This window comes from Panthera tigris, chromosome A1 (genome assembly GCF_018350195.1).
Source record: "Panthera tigris isolate Pti1 chromosome A1, P.tigris_Pti1_mat1.1, whole genome shotgun sequence".
Lineage (NCBI taxonomy): Eukaryota > Metazoa > Chordata > Mammalia > Carnivora > Felidae > Panthera > Panthera tigris.
In genome coordinates, this window is record NC_056660.1 from 38769624 (window position 1) to 38791299 (window position 21676).

The window sequence follows — 21676 nt, forward strand, 5'->3', positions numbered from 1 at the left end:
ATAGAGGAACAAGACTGGAATCATCGTGGATTTCTTTTAAGAGTGTAAATAAATGGAAGAGCATCCTTAAGTGTTTGAGAAGGAAAACTTTCAACTTAGCATTCTATAATTAGCAAAAGTAACTTTCAAAACAAAGACAATACATTTAAACAAGCAAAAGCTGAGAGCATGAATTGCCAGATGTGCTATGGTAGAAATGTTAAACTGTTCACGCAGAAATAAATACTACTGGATAAAAAACTGAACTGTCACCAGAGAAGATTTTTTAAGTGCTGGAAGTGATAAATATGTGAGCAAAAAAAATTTTTCTCTTCACTCACTGTTCCTAAACAATAATTGATTATTTGTAGCAAAATCAATAACTATATATTACGGGGTTTGAAATATGAAGGTAAAATGTACAACAGTAGCACAAAGGATTGGAAGAGAGAAATAAAATATGTTACTTTATCATGCTTGAATTATATATGAAGTAGTTTTATATTATTTGAATATGGAATGCCATGTGTAATGTGTGTGTGTGTGTGTTTATAACCACCTCAAAAAATCAAAGAGATGTGGCCAATAAGACAATTGTGGGGATAAAAAAGAGATACAGAAATGAGTATTCTTAATTAATTTAAATTCTGTGAGGAAAAGAAGAAAAAGGTACAAATAGTGATGAAACAAAGTACAAATAAAATGATAGATATCAACCCAGCCACCTCACAATGAATACGAATGACCTAAACACTCTAAATAAAAGATAGAGATTTCCATAGTGTGTATACTCAAGAAAAAAATTACTGCTGTCTATTAAAAACAGGAAAGTAAAGTATGGAAAGAAGTATATTATTCAAAATCTAATCCTCAGAACAGGGAATGTTACCAGATATGCAAAGTGGCATTTCTTACTGATACAAAGTTTATTTAGCAGTAAAACATAGCAATTTTAAATGTGTATGTACTTAATAACAAAGTAACAAAATGTATGGAATGATAACTCACAGGATATTAAAAGGAAAAAATGAATTACGGTTTAAGATTTCTTCACAAATCTCTCAGAATGAATAAAGCAATAATCAGTAAGATATAGAAGACATTAATAATTGTCCATCAACATGAGTAGATTAATATTTACAGAAAAATTCACTCAAACTAAGAAGAGCCCCTGCTCTATTTTCAAATGCATATCGTACTTTCACCAAGGTAGTTTCCATAAAAGAATTTTTAATAAATTAAAAATGATTGAAATCATATATAGTATGTTTCTTGACCACAGTGGAAAGAATCAAATTGAAATAATAATGATTTAAAGTATATATTTGTCATTCAGATTTCTGGGATTAATTTTGTTTCTTGGATAATCCTATATAAATTAACATTGGAATATAAAAAAATACATGATTACATTCAATTATATTGAAAAGTGAAAAAGTCTGAAACTCAGAAATTTTATTATGCATTATTAGAATTCACAAAAAAATATATCCCATAATACTAATTAAAATACAAAATGGTAAATTACATGTAATATGTTTTTTATATTCATGTCACCAGTGTAGTATACCAGTTAAGAGCATAGACACTGAAGTCAGATTATCTGATTCTTAATATTATCGTGAACTAAATAAATTGCTTAATCCACCTGGTCATCTTTTTTTTTTTTTTTTTTTCATTTGGAAAATGATATTTGCAGCTACTTTTATCCTGAGGTTCTTTTTAGAATTGAAATAAAATCTATGCTCTGCCTGCACATTGATCAGAATATAGTTGATCCCTAGCACAATTATATTCTATTAGTAGTCACAAAGGAGCAGCAGTGTTAGTAGTAGAAATATTGTGCTAGTATAGCCACATTATTACCATTTATATGCAATTTGCTTATAGACTAGTAAATTTCTCTAATAATAATGCCTTCCTGTATGTGTTTTAGGTTCGTATTTTTAATGACTGCAATTTTCTCTTCGCTTTTGCTTTCTATTGAATTTCTTCTTTCATTCATTCATATATATTTATGTAAGTATATATATATATATTTCCCATGATGTGCAGACCATGTATTAGATGCCTGAAATATAAAGATAAAAAGACAAGTATGGTTTCTGTCACAGTATTGGAGGGGGAGAAAATAAATAACAAGCAAATAGATGCATACTTACATACTATAAGGTTCCCGTATGTGTTATGAAGGAGGCAAAGAAAGTGCATTGTTTGAAAATGACTGAAGAAAGGAAATGACCTCATTTGGAACAGAATCATCAAGGTAGACTTCTCATTGGAGATGCTGTTTAATCTGAGACCCAAAAGTAGAAAATGGACATGGGGGACTTTTCAGGCACAAGGAGGTTGTGTGACAGACACTCTAGGACAGCGAATATTAATGCTGCTGGAGGGAGAAAATTCAGTTCAGATATTTTGGAGGTAGGAGATAAGGTTGGTATCTAATACATTGGGAGTCACAGTATCACTAGATGGTATTTAAAACCTTTGGAATGGATTTTGGAAAAAGATATTTGAGTGACATGGGACAGTCCACTGATGAACTCTCACTTCTTGGGATCTGAAAGAAAACTAAAGGATTTCCCCCTAAAACAACAACAACAACAACAACAACAACAACAACAACAACAACAAAACTGTTGTTAAGATAAGGCAGAAAAAGCATAAGAAAGGATAAGTAACTACTATTGTGCAGCAAAAAAATAATTAAAACATAAAAAAGACATATAAAAACATTTTTTTCTGAGAAATATAAATTAGAATCTTTAATTTCCTGAATATTTATTTCTAGTACATAATAAAATGATCCATATATATATATGTGGTTTCAAGATGAATAATTTACCTTTCAATATTTCTTTGATTCACTGATTAAAACTTTATTTTTCCTAGGTTTCTTATTTTCTGCCTTGTCATTATAATCCTTATTTTTGTCTTCAGTAGTCATCTCTATCAAGATGACTCTTTGTTTCTCTTTTCCTAACGTTTTCCTGACTGCCAAGGTAGAATTTCTAATCGACTACTTGGTGTCTCTGACACATAAACATGAAAATAAAATGGTGAAAGCAATGTTTTACATCAGGCAGATAATTTATTTTTTTTATTTTTTTTAACGTTTTATTTATTTTTGAGACAGGGAGAGACAGATAATGAACAGGGGAGGGTCAGAGAGAGGGAGACACAGAATCCGAAGCAGGCTCCAGGCTCTGAGCCGTTAGCCCAGAGCCTGACATGGGGCTCGAACTCACGGACCACGAGATCGTGACCTGAGCCAAAGTTAGATGCTTAACCGACTGAGCCAGCCAGGCGCCCCAGGCAGATAATTTAGAATAAGAACCTCTTAACAAGTTAAAAGTTTATTTAGATATTTAATATAATTTCAGAGTGCTCTTGGGTAATCATTCTGAGCTCTAATAAGGTAAAGTGTTTATATATTTTAGCTGGTTAGCCCAGAGTGATCAATTCACTTTTGTGTCTTCACATCAGATAACATATATACATATTTTGGCATAAATTATTTCTAAAAATCCCCTTTCTCCAGGCTTCTTAGTATATGCCTTCTGTTACTATTAGGATGATGATGTATCTGTCTGCTTACTTTGTTCTCTGTGAATTTTCACCACTTGCTGGTTTGCTTGATTGATACCTTGGCAGTTTTTCATAAAATACCATTACCCTGACTACAATATCCAGTTGTTTCCATAACTTTTTCATTCCCATAATCACTTCTCAGCAACCACTTTTTTTTGACAAATTGTCTTACAATAAATTTTTATTGTCAGATGTCCTAAAAAAATTGCATTCTATATAAGCTCTGTTGCAATCAAGTTTATAAATAATACACATAATATTAGTGGTCTGAGATTACCTTTAATGCATTATAGATATTAATTTCAATGAAATTGTTATTTTCTTATAATGTCCATTGACTTCTCAGGTGATAATCTGAATATCTTTTTTGAGTTTCAAATGAAATATATATAAAACATAGCATATCATCCTATTTGTTCTCATCCATTCCCACACATAAACAATTCTGGAATTCTTTATTTTCATTATTTTTGAATGAAATCCTTACTATCTCAGAAAAATTATCTTTGTTTCTCCTCCAACTTACATTCATTTTCTTATTCCAGAGTGTAGGTTCTTTCCACAATTCTGTCAAATAAATCATTCTAAAAACCAATTCTAATCATGCTCCTGCACAGGAAAAGAATGAAGATAAAAATTGAATAAGGAATTCATTGGCCTTTCGGCATTGGGCTTGTCCTACAGAGTTTGCAATTCCTATACAGGTTAAATTGCCTCATCCATGGCCCTTTTACATTTCTATTATGGTTCCTTGTAAAGGGAAGAGACAATGTTACTATTGTCTTACATAAACAACAAATGGACATTCATAGGCTTACCAGTGACTGGTAAACTAATTCTATCATCAAAACTAATTTTTCTACACATTATTAGGGAAAATAAAAATGCCATATATCTATAAATTTGTTTTTTTGGTTTTCTAAAAAAACTTAATTTATAGTCTGAATATATGAGAGAGGTATTTATTATTTCATCTTGTAGCCAACTCATGTAGTTAGTGGTTATGTTATGAATATTGGATGGATATGGATGGTTTTAGGGATGGGACATAGAAGTAGTAAACCTTGAAGAGGGAAGAGCTCAGATTAGATGGTCATAAAAAGACAAAACTAGTGTATTTAATAAAAAGGCAAAATAGAGTTTTAGCAAGAAAGAATTCATTTAAGAGTGAGCTCCCATGAATTCTAATAGGTTTCTGTTTTGAGCTTTCCATTAGTATCCTTGAAAATAAGCCCCCCATGTTCTCAAAAAGACACATAGCAATCTTCCCATTGGTCCCTAATGTATATCGTCACCCAGTTGACCTTATGGCTCATATTTGCTCTGTTGAACCTAATGGCAGTTTGTTCCCATAACATGTTTAACATTTTTCATTATTCTTTTTTGCTTATGTATTTATTTCAAATTATCATTCTTCCATTACTTGGTAAATATCCTTACCCTTCAAAATACATCTCAACTTTTACTTCCTTTATGAGTAGATCTCCATATAATTTATCATCCAAATCAGTATACTTGACAGTGAAAAAAAGTATTATTAATAATACTGGTATGATAACCACCTTAGTGATGATGTATACCCTGATAAACTTACAAGCCCACCCCTTTGCCATGTAGTTGACATTTTTAAACTCTTTCAGCCCTCAAAATATGTGAAAAAGCTATGTGATTTAGCTTTGCAGTTGAAAGATAAAGTGTTAACTATATAATTAAACAAAGAAGCACTTGCGTTTTTCTTGGTATAGGTGCCAGAACAGATACATCATGATACAACTAGAGTCGAATCATGTAATATTTGATATCTTAGTTACTTGTTCCTGAACAATACAACAGTAGAGACTCATTTTTTCAGGTGAATATCAAAATAGGAGAACAGAAAACTTATATGGCTGTTTTCCAACTCTCACAAATGTTGCCTGAATATAATGACCTTTGGAAATGTTCCTTAAAATATCATGCCTTTCTCTTACTCACATAAAACTTTAGCAGAAGTGAGGCCCGATGGTGTGGTTTTGTGTGTAACTCTTCTGGTTCTAAAATTTTTAAATATGTCTACATTGTTATGACTTTTTATTAATATTGCAAGAATAATTATCAATTATTTATTAAATAATCTAGATAATGTTCAGTATTTTGGGAGGATATGTTTGATGGTTTTGACATAGGCATATATTTCATTTGGGGTTAATAATTTAACATGGACAGATAAGAAATAGAGTTTGTAAAGTACCTTATTATGGAAAGCATTTTCACAAATCCAGAAGTTATATTAATGCTAAAAAAATAGTAAATATAACCTTATGTTGTCTTTTAAGTATCTGAAATATATTTGCTAGATCACATAATTTAAAGGAAAACTGAATTTAAAATAAATGGAAGCAATATTTAAAAATATACAGAAATTTATTTTTTAAAGGTTAGTAAGATGATAAGATGATCAAAATACTTCCAAAACCAAAAAGCTAAATATCCATTCATATATTGTTGAATATTTTGTTTGACTTTTAAAAACTTAATAAGATACATGAAAGTATTGTGGATTTGAATATTTTCATATAGTATAATTGAAAAATATTTTCATAGCACAGCTTAAGAATGAAGCCCCTGAGACTTTAGGAATAAGTGTAAATATACACTAAATGATGGATCCATGTAAGTGGTAAGATTTTGAGCATGTGACACAGTGATCATTGTCGCTAAAGTGCAGAGCTATGTTCTTATTAATCAATTTTATTCCCAACTAACACTTTCACATTTATAGCCAAAGAGTATTTTACAAAAAGAAACTATGAAATATTTTACAAAAAGTATTTTGTCCTGAGTAACACATGTTAAAAAATTATCTGAACAATACATAAGTAGCCTAGGCTCAAAAACTTCTGTACAGCTCTAGGTTAAGAAAAGGTCTTTAAAAGTTTATCTTCTGTACATATTCTTAGCTTCTTTAATTCCTATGAGGTTTTATATTTTGCTGTTTTATCTTTTTTGACTTTCTTCCCCTGGACCATTTACTAATAGCACACAGAACACAATTTGAGAAATGTGGACATAATAAAATACTTACAAAAGAGTCATGACATTGGATCAAGGCCAATATAGAATAAAGAAGGGAGTGTCAAACAGTATTCTTGTGGTGTCAAATTATATCCCGTGGTGAAATCCCATACTAAAACGTTTTGTATACTTAAAAAAGAAACAAAACAATTCTGCTTATGTATAAAGCATCCAATCGTTGATACTATGTCATATACACAAAGTTTGGTTCTTCTCTGTTGATAAAAATTTATAAACAGAATGCTTAAATGAAACACAGAGTCATTTTTTAGAGGGTATGTTTGATATTTTTATACTTGTGGAGTGGTATAAGACTGCATCTCATCAAGAATACTAAACTAGTTAAGCTATTACAACTCTATGCTCAGGGACTCATATACCCTCTCTGTGACTGCTGCCAAAAGATACACAACTGTGAGTGTGATAGGGAAGATTTCCACGACCCCTTAAGACCCCTTAAAACTGCTGATCATTGTAAATCATCGACACAATACAAATATATATAATAAGTAAGTCTGGTTTTAAAAGGTGAGAGGATGCCCTTCTATTAGTTCTTATTTAATTGTAGTAGTTCTAAATATCTATCTTAAATCTGAGAAATCCAGTTCGATGTTTGCCAATAGTTTCAACTTAAAAATGCACACTCAGTATTTTTTTTTTTCTTATCCTGAAGATGGTGATGCTAGTGATAATAATAATACTGGTGATGTTCATAATCATCAACACTTATTTTTCCCTATACACTGACACTTTTCTAGTTAGTGTTTCTAGATCTACACTTTGAGAATGTATATATGACTTTAACTGTCACCTGTACTCTAATAATGAAACAAACTGCACTTACTTGTTATCTCTAATCTGAACTATAAAGCACTTTCAACCGTTTAAATACCTTCCACTCAGATTTCTACATGCAATGGTCACATGAAATGAGCACAGGAATTTCATCAGAAAACAAGTGAATGATCTTTATCATATGTATCCTGTCAATTGGCCATGGTTCTCTTTCTGAGTCCCGATTTCTGCCTCATTTGTGAAGTGTAGCTACTTATGTTACAGTGAGATACATAAAGTAAGATATTAAATATAGGTGCCTGGGGCATCTGGGTGTCTCAGTCAGTTAAGCATCCGACTATATTTCCTCAGGTCTTGATCTCATGGTTTGTGAGATCAAGCCCCATGTTAAGCTCTGCACTGATAGCAAGGAGCCTGTTTGCGATTCTCTGTTTCCCTCTCTGCACACATGCTCTCTCTCTCTCTCATTCTCTCTCTCAAAATAAATAAGTAAACATTTAAAAAGTAGATGTGCCTGATGGTTTTGTGCACATATTGTGCAGTTTATAGAATGTCTAAAAAAGTTCATATTTCTTCTGTATTCACAGCATCATTGAGTTCATTCTGTCAGTATAATTAATTTTCTTTATCATCCATTAGTCTTTCTCCTCCCTGCTTCCCATCTCTCCAGTTTTACACCTGAAATTTAATTTTTTATTGATTCCCTATTCAAGTATTTTAATGTAGGTATCCATTATCTCTTTCTAACTAACAAGGTTTTTTTTCCCCCTTAAACTTCCTACTTATGCTATTGGCAAAGATATTGCCTAGTCCCCCAAATTAGAAATTTCCTTTTGACTTATTTTAAAATTGTATTTTTTAATTTTAATTTAGTGGCTCTAATCCCTGCCTGTACTTAACAAACTTAAAACAGAGAAACAAAAAGCACAAAGCGATGCTAAGTGAGTCAGCTCTAAGACAAACACCATATGATTCCACTTACATGAGGAACTAGTCAAATTCATACTGATGGCAAGTAGAATGGTGGTTACCTGGAAGTGAAGGAGGGAGGATTTGGGAGTTATTATTTAATGGGTACGGAGTTGTAATGTTGCAAGATGGAAAGGATTCTAGAGATGGATGGTGGTGATGATTGCACAACAATGTGAGTGTGCAGTATGAGCGTGTTGTACAACAATGTGAATCAATGCTGCTGATCTGCACACTTCAAAATGATAAGATTGTAAATGTTATGTTCTATGTATTTTAACACAATTAAAAATGAAAATAATAATACATAAGATTAAATTACTGACTTTTTACCTGTACCCAAAAGGAACCCCAATCAATTGAATTAGTTACTTTGAAGGAATTACAATAAAACCACTTAAAGGTGGGAAAAAAACATGCAAAGCAAACCAAAAGAAACAAAACAAAAAAAAACAACAATTCTTAGAACCCCATTCAAAACAATTCAGTCAAATTCTGGGTGGTGGTGAGGGCATCAGTAAGTATTAAATGTCTCCAGGTATTCATTATGCAATCAGGATTGGGAGACAGTGCTTAGCCCTTTTCTCTTCTGTTTCCCTGGTGCACATTCAGATATAAAGTCCTATAAAGTCCTATGAAGTGAGTGTATTTTCCATTGGATTAAGAAGTTTTACAATAACAACTTTATCAGCCATTTTAGTGCCTGAAATATAGATGTTGCTCAATTAATACTAAGTCATGTTTAGTTAATATGAGAGGTCTCCCATCCAAGTACTAACCAGGCCGGACCCTGCGTAGCTTCCGAGATCAGATGAGATCGGGCGCGTTCAGGGTGGTATGGCATTGAAGAGGGCATCTTTTGGTATGAGCACTGGGTGTTGTATGGAAACCAATTTGACAATAAATTTCATATATTAAAAATAAATAAATAAATAATAAAAAATAAAATAAAATGCAAAAAAAAATATGAGGTAACATCTTTTTTTTTTTTTAATGTTTATTTACTTTTGAGAGAGACAGAGACAGAATGCGAGTGGGTTAGGGGCAGAGAGAGAGGGAGACACAGAAGCAGAAGCATGCTCCAGGATCTGAGCTGTCAGCACAGAGCCTGAAGCGGGGCCAGAACTCACGAGCTGTGAGATCATGACCTCGGACACTCAACCAACTGAGCCACCCAGGCGCCCCGAGAGGTAACATCTTAAGGATCAAAGTGATGAGTTCTGTTGTGGGCAAGTGGACAATGAATGTGAAAATATTTGGGCTATTTTGGGGAATTTTGACGTAAAGCACAGAAAAAAAAGACAGTAGCTAATGACACAAATTCGGGCAAAATTTATATTGGGAAGACATTTTCAGTTTTGATACCTTGTGATATTATAAAGAGAATATCAAGAATGAGAAGAAAGGGAATAAAAACTAAAACATCCAGATAAATTAAGGACTGCCATAATTTAAAGTATTGGACCTGGAATCAAAAGCCATGTGGTCAGGTACTGTAATAATCCATGCAAGAATTTGAGCAAAATAAGCATTCTTTCTGAAGCTAGTTACTTCACTTGCTAGTATTTGTCAGAGCTTATGTGAAAAATGTGCATATGATAAATAGATGTTGATAATAAACACTTTAAATGTATTTACTTTTTAGTTATTGAGGTGAGGAAGAGGCAGGATTATATCCAGGGAAACAATATCAAGAAAGTACAAAATGCTGTATTTTTTCATTGATACTCCCTTCATTATTATTGTTCTGGGCAGAATAAAGAGATAGGAAAACAAAATACTTTTCTAGAAAAAAAATTAGTTATTGCTCCTGGTTGAATCCATTTCCCAAGAAAAGGTGAGCTAGAAAAGGCAAAAGCTGCCTTTGTAGAATATAGAGAGCTGATAAAGGATACATGATACATTACATTAACATTTTTTTTTTTTTTTTTTAGTATTGGAAGTTTAGACTCATTGTCAGGTTAGTAGGCAAAATGCAATAAACCATTAAAGACAGGAGAAAGATGTGTTCTTTTTTAATGATCAGATTGGGCAAGATTTCTTTTTTCTTTTTTCTTTTTGTAAGCATGGAGATTTTATTCAGAATAATTGACAATATTAATGTAACCCCAAATAGGCCTTTTGGCGGGGGGTGAGATTCTTTTTTTTTTTAAATATGATTTATTGTCAAATTGTCTTATGTACAACACCCAGTGCTCATCCCAACACGTATCTTTCTCAGTGTCCATCACCCATTTTCCCCTCTCCCTCACCCCACAACAACCCTCAGTTTGTTCTCTGTTTAAGAATCTCTTATGGTTTGCCTCCCTCCCTCTCTGTTTGTAACTATTTTTCCCTCCCCCTCCCCCATGGTCTTCTGTTAGGCTTCTCAAGATCCACATATGAGTGAAAACATATGATATGTCTTCCTCCGACGTATTTCACTTAGCATAATACCCTCCAGTTCCATCCACATTGCTGCAAATGGCATGATTTCATTATTTCTCATTGCCAAGTAGTATTCCATTGCGTATATAAACCACATCTTCTTTATCCATTTGTCAGTTGTTGGACGTTTAGGCTCTTTCCATAATTTGACTAACATTGAAAGCACTGCTGTAAACATTGGGATACATGTGCCTCTATGCATCAGCACTCCTGTATCCCTTGGGTAAATTCCTAGCAGTGCTATTGCTGGGTCATAGGGTAGTTCTGTTTTTAATTTTTTTGAGGAACCTCCACACTGTTTTGCATCTACCAGAGTGGAGGCACCAGTTTGCATTTCCACCAACAGTGCAAGAGGGTTCCTCTTTCTCCACATCCTTGCCGGCACCTATAGTCTCCTGATTTGTTCATTTTAACCACTCTGATCAGTGTGAGGTGGTGTCTCAGCGTGGCTTTGATCTGTATTTCCCTGATGATGAGTGACATTGAACATCATTTCATGTGTCTGTTGGCCATCTGGAAGTCTTCTTTGGAAAAGTGTCTATTTGTGTCTTCTGCCCATTTCTTCACTGGATTATTTGTTTTTTGGGTGTGGCATTTGGTGAGTTCTTTATAGATTTTGGATACCAGCCCTTTATCTGATGTCATTTGCAAATATCTTTTCCCATTCCATCGGTTGCCTTTTAGTTTTGTTGATTGTTTCCTTTGCAGTACAGAAGCTTTTTATCTTGATGAGGTCCCAATAGTTCATTTTGGCTTTTAATTTCCTTGCCTTTGGAGATGTGTCAAATAAGAAATTGCTGTGGCTGAGGTCAAAGAGGTTGTTGCCTGCTTTCTTCTCTAGGGTTTTGATGGTTTCCTGTCTCACATTTTGGTCTTTCATCCATTTTGAGTTTATTTTTGTGTATGGTATAAGAAAGTGGTCCAGTTTTATTCTTCTGCATGTTGTGGTCCAGTTCTGCCAGCACCATTTGTTAAAGAGACTGTCTTTTTTCCTGCTTTGTCAAAGATTAGTTGGCCATACATTTGTGTGTCAAATTCTGGGTTCTCTATTCTATTCCATTGGTCTATGTGTCTGTTTTTATGCCAATACCATACTGTCTTGATGATTACAGCTTTGTAGAAGATGCTAAAGTCTGGGATTGTGATGTCTCCCACTAAGGTTTTCTTCTTCAATATTACTTTGGCTATTCAGGATCTTATGTGGTTCCATACAAATTTTAGGATTGTTTGTTCTAGCTTTCGAAAGAATGCTGGTGCAATTTTGATTGGGATTTCATTGAATGTGTAGGTTGCTTTGGGTAGTATTGACATTATAACAACATTTATTCTTCCAATCCATGAGAATGGAATGTTTTTCCATTTCTTGGTGTCTTCTTCAATTTCCTTCATAAACTTTGTATAGCTTTCAGCATACAGATCTTTGACATCTTTGGTTAGATTTATTCCTAGGTATTTTATGGTTCTTGGTGCAGTTGTAAATGGGATCAGTTTATTTCTCTTTCTGTTGCTTCCTTATTGGTGTATAAAAATGCAACTGATTTCTGTACATTGATTTTGTACCCTGCGACTTTGCTGAATTCATGTGTCAGTTCTAGCAGTCTTTTGGTGGAGCCTGTTGAATTTTCCATGTAGAGTGTCATGTCATCTGTGAAAGGTGAAAGTTTGACTTCTTCTTTGCCAATTTGGATGCCTTTGATTTCATTTTGTTGTCTGATTGCTGATGCTAGGACTTCCAACACTATGTTAAGCAATGATGAGAGTGGACATCACTGTCATGTTCCTGATCTCAGGGGGAAAGCTCTCAGTTTTTCCCCATTGAGGATGATATCAGCTGTGGGCTTTTCATAAATGGCCTTTATGATGTTTAAGTATGTTCCTTCTATCTTTTCTTGAGAGTTTTTAGTAAGAAAGGGTGTTGTATTTTGTCAGATGCTTTTTCTGCATCTATTGACATGATCATATGGTTCTTATGCTTTCTTTTATTAATGTGGTGTATCACATTGATTGTTTTGTGAATACTGAACCATCCCTGCAGCCCAGGAATGAATTCCACTTGATCATGGTGAATAATTCTTTTTATAAGCTTTGAATTCGATTTGCTAGTATCTTGTTGAGGATTTTTGCATCCAGGTTCATCAGGGATATTGGCCTGTAGTTCTCTTTTTTTGTGGGGTCTCTGCCTGGTTTGGGAATCAAGATAATGCTGCCTTCATAGAATAATTCCATAAGCTTTCCTTCTATTTCTATTTTTTGGAACAGCTTGAGAAGGATAGGTATTATCTCTGCTTTAAATGTCTGGGAGAATTCCCCAGGGAAGCCATCTGGTCCAGGACTCTTATTTGTTGGGAGATTTTTGCTAACTGATTCAATTTCTTCACTAGTTATGGGTCTGTTCAGATTTTCTACTTCTTCCCACTTGAGTTTTGGTAGTGTGTGAGTGTCTAGGAATTTGTCCATTTCTTCCAAGTTGTCCAGTTTTTTGGTGTATAATTTTTCATAGTATTCTCTGATAATTGCTTGTATTTCTGAAGGATTGGTTATGATAAATCCATTTTAATTTGTGATTTTGGGCTCTATTTCTATTTGGGTTATCTCCCTTTTCTTTTTGAGAAGCCTGGCTAAAGGTTTATCAATTTTGTTTATTTTTTCAAAAAAACAACTCTTAGTTTCATTGATCTGTACTACTGGGTTTTTTTTTGGGGGGGGGTTCTATATTATTTATTTCTGCTCTGATCTTTATTATTTCTCTTCTTCTGCTGGGTATGGGGTTTCTTTGCTGTTTTGCTTCTAGTTCCTTTAGGTGTGCTGTTAGATTTTGTATTTGGGATTTTTCTTGTTTCTTGAGATAGATGGGCAGGATTTCAAGTGATGGTAATGAAGGCAGCCGTGTGGTGAGATGAAGCCACTGACCACATGTGGTTATTGATCGCTTGAAATGTGAAATTGAAATATGCTGTGAGTATAAAGTACCTGCTGGTTTGAAGACTTAGTATGAAGAAAAGAATGTAAAAAATATCTCATTAGTTTTTATATTCATTACATTTTGATTTGATAATACTTTAGACATATTAGGTTAAGTAAAATATATGTTAAGAATAATTTTACCTCTTTTTCTTTTTAAAATTGTAGCCACTAGAAAAATTTTAAGTCTTCTGTGTGCCTAGCATTGTATTTGATGTGGGAAATGACATATCTTCTACTTACTTTTATTTTTTTTATAAACAAATATTGAATGTAATGATGTGTGCATCAAATAGCTGATTCATCTTTCAAGTTTTAAATATCTTCTACCTCCTTATCACCTGATAAGATTTAGTTGTAGGTCAAGAGTGACAACCATGATGGTTTGCAGCCACCATGGCGCATCTTCTCTTTCTTTTGAATGCTGCAGTAAGACATAGTTCAGATAAGAATGTTTGTGTCTGCTTCTTCTGTCTGAGTTTTTACCTTCAAAAGACTCTTCATTTAATCAGCCAAAGAAAGTGGAAGTTGGATAGCACTACACCACTTCTCTATGTCAGCTCAGGTTAAAATTTTGTGTTCCTTGCTTTCCTGAATTTTTCATTTTCCACATGCATTTATGCATATATGCATATATCAGTTTTAAATAAGAACTTATTTATGTATACTAATTTAAAATTAATAATAAAAAATAAGTCAAACTGTTCTTTTAATTCTTTAATGTATATTCAAATGTTCATATGTATTTTTTAATTCCCTGTGATAAGATACAGGGTATATTACAAATTATTTTATATGCTCTAACAGTAATAACAATATCAAACTATTTTAGTAGTCAGTTTTTTAAACCATATACAATGGGTTCAGTAGTTTACAAACAATAATAATAATAAAATGTTGAAGTTGAAATGGGGAAACCGGATCCTTGCCTGGTTTACACCCTCTAACCTCTGTAGCAGGTTTGGAGATGCATTTTCAGAATGATAAATCACAAGGTTTCTGATCCTGCTTAATAGGAAAATATAATAACAAATTGTAGCCAATACAAGTGTCTTTGTTAAAAATTTAAATATATTTTATTATTTCTCAAATGTAAGTTTAACTGTATTTATCAAATTTGTTTCAATGTAACTATATTTTTTTGTTTTGAAAGAAATTTCCTACTTACCTCAACTTCACTAAACCAAAGTTTATTATTCTCTATAATTGCTACTATGACTGTTTCATTATATTTACTCTGATAACTAACACTACTATCTGTATTACTTGTTCTACTACTACTACTAATGCTATTATAATATTAATTTCATCAGAGCCAGGTTTATGTTTTTGCCTGACCCAAAAGTTTATACTCTGTATTCAACTACTGATATTATTATTGATATTAAAAAAATCTCTTTATCTTTCCCCCTACACTAGAAACATGCAGAAATATAAACATAATTACATTGTTAAAAGCATTTTGATTAACAAAATAATTGAATCATTCTATAGTCAGCCTTAAAGAAGTACAAGAAAAACTTAGAAAGAAAGGAATTAAAAGTTCATCATAGAATTAGCAGCCCCTTCTTTCAGTCTGCAAACTGAAACCAAAAGTAAAACATAATTAGAACTCTTATCTACCTCATTTACTTAAGGAGGATATTAAAAATTTTCATTGGGAATATCAACACAATAAATAAATGATAATGCTATAGCATAAGTATTCCAGAGAGTCAATTAATTTCACTCTTTAGAGACTTTAGGACCCTGTGAAGTTGCATTAATTTAAGAGCTACTTTTTTCCCTCCCTTTGCAAGGATATTATTCATTCATATTTTTTTTGTCTTCTTACATTAGCTCTGGGTAATAAATATCTACATTATTTTTCATTTTTCATTTTATTTTCAGAATCTCTGTTTTCATCTTTTCTTTATTGCCAAGTGTAAGTGAATGTTTAATTTTGGTATTAAATTTATTCTGAGACACATGCCATTATATGAAATAGTTTTACACTGAATGTGATTATGCCAGAGATCAATGTATAATCTTCAATTCTATCTTTATTTCTCTGGAAGTTAAAATTGCAATGAGAGAATTCTGTTTTATAATATACAGGAAGACACATGAATTCCTTGTCACTAAAGCCTGTCACCAAGACATCTTAAGAGAGCCTTTGTATTGAATGTGCTGTCTAAATCAGCTTTCCCATCAATTCTGAAGCTATTTGTAGTCCAAAGTAATGAGTGTCTCAGCTGCTACTTCTTAGGGTTCAAAGTAATATATTAAAAAATCAAAGTAAAAGTGCAATGAATGAAAACTCCATTGAACTTCAGATAGCAATATTGCCAAGGCAATTACATCAAATAACAATTACCTTTTTGATGTTGTTAGCAATTGTCAATTTAATTTCTTTAAAGGTTGCCACATGTTGTTCAATAATGGATATTAATATACAGGTCAAAGATAAACATTTATCATAGAATACAGATTTATTTGTTAGAAAATGTGAAATAGAGAATATTTTAAAACTTGTTCTATAGATGAATGCAATATTCATGGCACAGAGTCTATTAAAGGAAGTAGGTCACAATTTATTCTAGTCATTTATTTTAGCTTTATAAAAAAATAGAGTATCATTCAGAAATAAGGAACTGATTATTAGCCTTCAATATGATAATAGGTTCCCCAGTTAAAAGCACAATTCCTATGAAAGATAGGGAGACAGTTGTAATAGTATCACAAAGATGCAGAAATTAGCTCCATTAACAAGTGATACGGAGTGTAGGATCTCAAAAAATTTCTCTGTAATTTAGTCATATTTGTAAAATGTTTAGAAATTACTTTACCACTTAACCCCCAAAATATGCTTGAGGCACAAGTTTATTTAAATACATATTTACTTATTGGTCAAAGACATCAAGGGGTGTAAAGAAAATCTGATATTGACAGTAGAATTTTGTTATATTACTATCTGGTTTAGTCCCAAGGAAACATGCATATCAAGATTCTGTCATGATTATCTAAATTCTTTTTCAGCTAATTTTCAGGGCCAGAATTTGTTGATGTTAACATGAAATTGTTCAAACTGCACAGATCAATAAATCAAAGACAAAGATCTTCCTATTATAATCATTCCGGACTGAGGGTGAATATGTTGCCTTTAGTTACTAAATTACACATATTTTATGTTGTTAGCTTATAGATGCATTAGAGACTACTTAGAAAATTCTGCTAAATGGGTGACTATATATCTATATAATATATAGATATAAAATTATATGTAATATATACTTACAAAATCTACAAGATTAATATAAATTATATGTTAATATATAATACATAAATACAGATGATTATTCATGCCATATCCCTTTTAAATATGGTCAAACCATCTAAAAATGCCAAACAAACGTGATTTACCATTCCACCAAAAAGAACGCATGCATTTTAAAGTGGGCCAAATAAAGTTTCTAAAATGTCCTTTAAATTTATAGATAAATTTAGAAAACACTTAAACTTCATTTTAACTAATATAGAGCTCTTTATATAAATAAATACTAAAACATGTTAAATATATAATTTTTCATGTGATACTGATAATTCTTATTCGTTGAACTAAATTACAGAAATACCTGTTAAATTCAAATATACAGTTTATGATATAATTAGTGAGACAACAAAAATTATATTATTATAAAATAGAATTTGAGGCCAACATGATTAATGAAATGAGTGTAATTTGAATTGTCAGTGTTAACCTTATTATTAAAGTTTTGCTTGTAATCTATAGTAATTTCCAGAAATTCATATTTCAGGATATCTTCATGTTTTAATAAAAGTTATAAACACTAGGGAACTGTAAACTGTGACCTAGTTAATCCAGTTAACTTATTTAAGACATGTAAGTGGATAGCTAAGGTAACAAGACCTGACCCTATTGCTATGTTTGATAGAATGCTAGAAAATATAAGCTAAAAGTGTCAACATTGCATGGGTTTCATTAACCTAAAGATACAAATTAGGTCAAATTTATACTAATGTTCTTGCCCTTCAATGCTGCAGCCACAGCCATGAGTATGCTTGGGCTTCAGAACAGGCTTGCCTCCAGTGTCCTCTGCTGTGGCAAAAAGAAGGTCTGGTTCAACCCCAATGAGACCAATGAAATCATCAATGCCAACTCCCATCAGCAGATCTGGAAACTGATTAAAGATGGGCTGATCACTGTGAAGCCTGTGCCCATCCATTCCCAGGCTTGGTACCAGAAAAACACTTTGGCCAGCAGGAAGGGCAAGCATAATGGCATTGGTAAGAGAAGACATACTGCCAGTGTTCAAATTCCTGAGAAGGTAAGCTGGATGAGGAGGATGAGAATTCTGTACTGGCTGCTCAGAAGATACTGTGAATCTAAGATTGACCACACGTGTATCACAGCCTGTACTGGAAAGTGAAAGGTGATGTGTTCAAAAACGAGCAGATTCTCATGGAACACATCTACAAGTTGAAGGCAGACAAGGTTCACAAGAAGCTTCTGGCTGACAGGCTGAGGCCCTCAGATCTATGACCAAGGAATATCATAGCACACAAGTGCTGTGAAGAGCAGCTCCAGGCCAAGAAGGAGGAAATCATCAAGACTCTGTCCAAGGAGAAAGAGACCAAGAGATAAAACTTTGTGTCTGTACATAGCGGCCTTAGCAATAACACAGATCTGTTATTCAATAAAACAAATCTTTATCTTCCAAAATAATAATAATAATAACAATACCCTTAAGTTATAGTCACTCACCATTTGTTATATTAGTGCAAAATCTATTGGGCTTTAACAGGGGATGATCTAGAAAATTCCAGGACCCAAATACATTTCCTAGAATCTCTTGTTGTCACTATTACTACTTGAATATATTCAGACTACCCCTTAAGAAAGACACACAAAAAGGGGCACCTGGGTGGCTCAGTCAGTTCAGTGTCCGACTTCAGCTCAGGTTATGATCTCATGGTCTGTGAGTGCGAGTCCTGCATCGGGCTCTGTGCTGACAGCTCAGAGCCTGGAGCCTGCTTCAGGTTCTGTGTCTCCATCTCTCTCTCTGCCCCTCCCCACCTCAAGCTCTGTCTCTCTCTCTGTCTCTGAAAAGACACACAAATCATTCCCTCAGTTTCTTGTTGCTCAGAAAGTTTACAATTAAGGATTAGTCTGTCTAGACTTCATCTTTCCAGTCCAACATGTGAAAAGTTTGCAAGTCATCAGTTCTGCCTTCACAGCAAGAAAAAAGCTGAACAACTGAAAGCGAGTGATTTTTCTTAGGTTCATTAGAATATTGTGGTCACAGGTGTCAAAACAAAAATTCTACTGAACAGTATTAAGCAAGGAAGAATTTCTTCAAGATTATTGAAATAGGGGAGAGAGACTAAATTCAACTCCACTGAAACAAACAAACAAACAAAAAAAAAGAAGTATTTTTAAGCACTGGAGTGAGTTGGTGAAAAAGCTGGAGGATGTTAATCAAAAAGTAAATGTACTAGGAGAAGTTAATCAGTAGGATATGGTGGGCACACTAAATTATTCTGAGTTTGCTAATATTTTTCTGTGCAATTAGACGATCTGAGTTTGCTGTTTGGCACCGTTGAGTTATACTCTGTATCCTCCTTCAGAAACTGAGAGATAGGGATCTAACCTCTTTTGATAATTATATTTCAAAGAGATGTTTCCCAGGTCTTTAAGAAGGACATTACTAGGTTGTAAAATTGGCAAGAGTTTGGAAGATTTACATTACTTACAAAGGGCAAAACAAGAATTTGCAATTATAAATATTCTAAAAAGTGTTTAATGTTTATTTATTTTTGAGAGACAGAGCATGAGCAGGAGAGGGGCAGAGATAGAGGAACAGAATCTGAAGCAGGCTCTAGGCTCTAAGCTGTCAGCAGAGAGCCTGACACAGGGCTCGAACCCATGAACTGTGAGATCATGACCTGGGCCAAAGTCAGACGCTTAACCAACAGAGCTACCCATGCACCCCTGCAATTGTAAACATTCTAAAGTAAATATTGTAAGGAAAAGGAGACCACAGTTCTATAATCAGGAAGAAATCTGTCTATTATTTAGTCATGCTCAGGGGAACATTAAGGCTGTCTTGGTCACAGGAGAAAGTATCACTGAGAGTGTAGGAAACTGGAGAATACAAAAAGAGAGAAAGAGCAAGAGATCAGCTCATCTGAAGCATAAGCTGCTGGTAGTGCTACCTACATAGTAACGACATAGTACCTACATAGTAACTGATGAATTCCTGGAGGCAGACTGTGTGCACTAGAAATCCTAGCTAAGGCTATAAGACATGAAAATAAAATGAAAGGTATACAAATAAGGGAGAAAGAAAACTGTTTTTGTTCACAGAAAACATGATTATTGAGGTAGAAAATCTTAATGAATCAACAAAAAACTCTTGAATTAATAATTAATTATATTAAGTTTGCATGATACAATGTTAGTAAGTTAAAGTCAGTTGTTTTTCTATACCAGCAATCAACAATTGGAATTCAAATTAAAAAATTTAATACAACTTACATTAGCACCAAAACCAAGGAAATAACATAGGTAGAAAGCCAATAAAATATGTACAGAATTTAAATGATGAAAAACAAATAAAACTATGATGAGGGAAATCAAAGAATATAAATAAGAGATTTTCATGGGTAGGTAGTCTAAATATTGTTACAAAGGGGAAAAGATCATCTCTTCAACAAATGGTGCTGGGAAAAATAGATATCCCTATGTAAAAGGATGAATTCAGACCCGTAGCTAATACCTTACACAAAAATTAATTCAAATTGACCAAAGATGTAAGACCTAAACTTTAATACTCCTATAAGAAAATCTAGGATACAATTTCAGATATTCATATTTGCTGGTGAGTTCTATGGATATGACACCAAAAGCATAGGCAACACAATTTTTAAAAAGCGGGTCCACATCAAACTTCAAAAATTTTGTGTACTAAAGGAAACAAGAGAATGAAAAGGCAACCTACAGAATGGGAGAAAATAATTTCCAATCATATATTTGATAAGGGACTACTATCCAGAATATATAAGGAACATCTACAACTCAATAACAACAACAAATTAACTCACTTAAAAAAATGGGCATAGGATTTGAATACATATTTCTCCAAAAAAGAAACACAAATGAAATTTAAGCATATGAGAAGGGTTTAACATTACTAATTATTAGGTAAATGTAAATTAAACCACACTGAGATATCTCACACCCACCAGGATAGCTGTTATCAAAAGAACTGAAATTATGTTGGTAAGAATGCAGAGATGTTGGAAACCTTGTGAACTGTTGGGGGGAGGGGGATGCAAAAGGTTATAGCCATTAGGAAAAGCTTCCTTAAAAAGTTAAAAAAAAATAGAATAACTAACTATATATTCCAATAATCTTATTTCTGGGTATATACCCAAAAGAATTCAAAGCAGGATCTTGAAGAGTATCTGTATACTTTGTTCATTGTAGCATTATCCACAATATCTAAGAGGTGTAACCAACCCAAATGTTCATAAACAGATGAATGGATAAAAAAATATAATGTATACATACAATGGGATTTTATGCAGCCTTAAAAAGGAAGGAAATTCTCTCACATGCTACAACTTGGATGATCCTCAGGATAGAATGTTAAGCAAAATAAGTTAGTCACCAGATAACCATATGATTTCTCTCACATGAAATGTCTCAAATAGAAAAAAAAAATTCATGGAAACAGTAAGTAGAAGGTTGGTTGCCAAGGGTGGAGGGTACAGAAAAGGGTAGTTAGTATTTTGGGTTTATAGAATTTCAGTGTTGTAAATGAAAAGGTTCTGTAAATCTGTTGCACAAAAATGTGACTATACTTCACTATACTTAATATTATGTACTGAACTA

The 21676-nt window shown here is 33.1% G+C and overlaps 1 long non-coding RNA gene and 1 pseudogene across 3 annotated transcripts in view; both read left to right on the plus strand.

Moving 5' to 3' along the window:
• Nucleotides 1-21676, plus strand: part of LOC122236538 — a 310323-nt gene that overhangs the window by 228817 nt on the left and 59830 nt on the right. The gene's annotated exons all lie outside the window — the stretch shown is intronic.
• Nucleotides 17832-18424, plus strand: LOC102962522 (annotated as a pseudogene).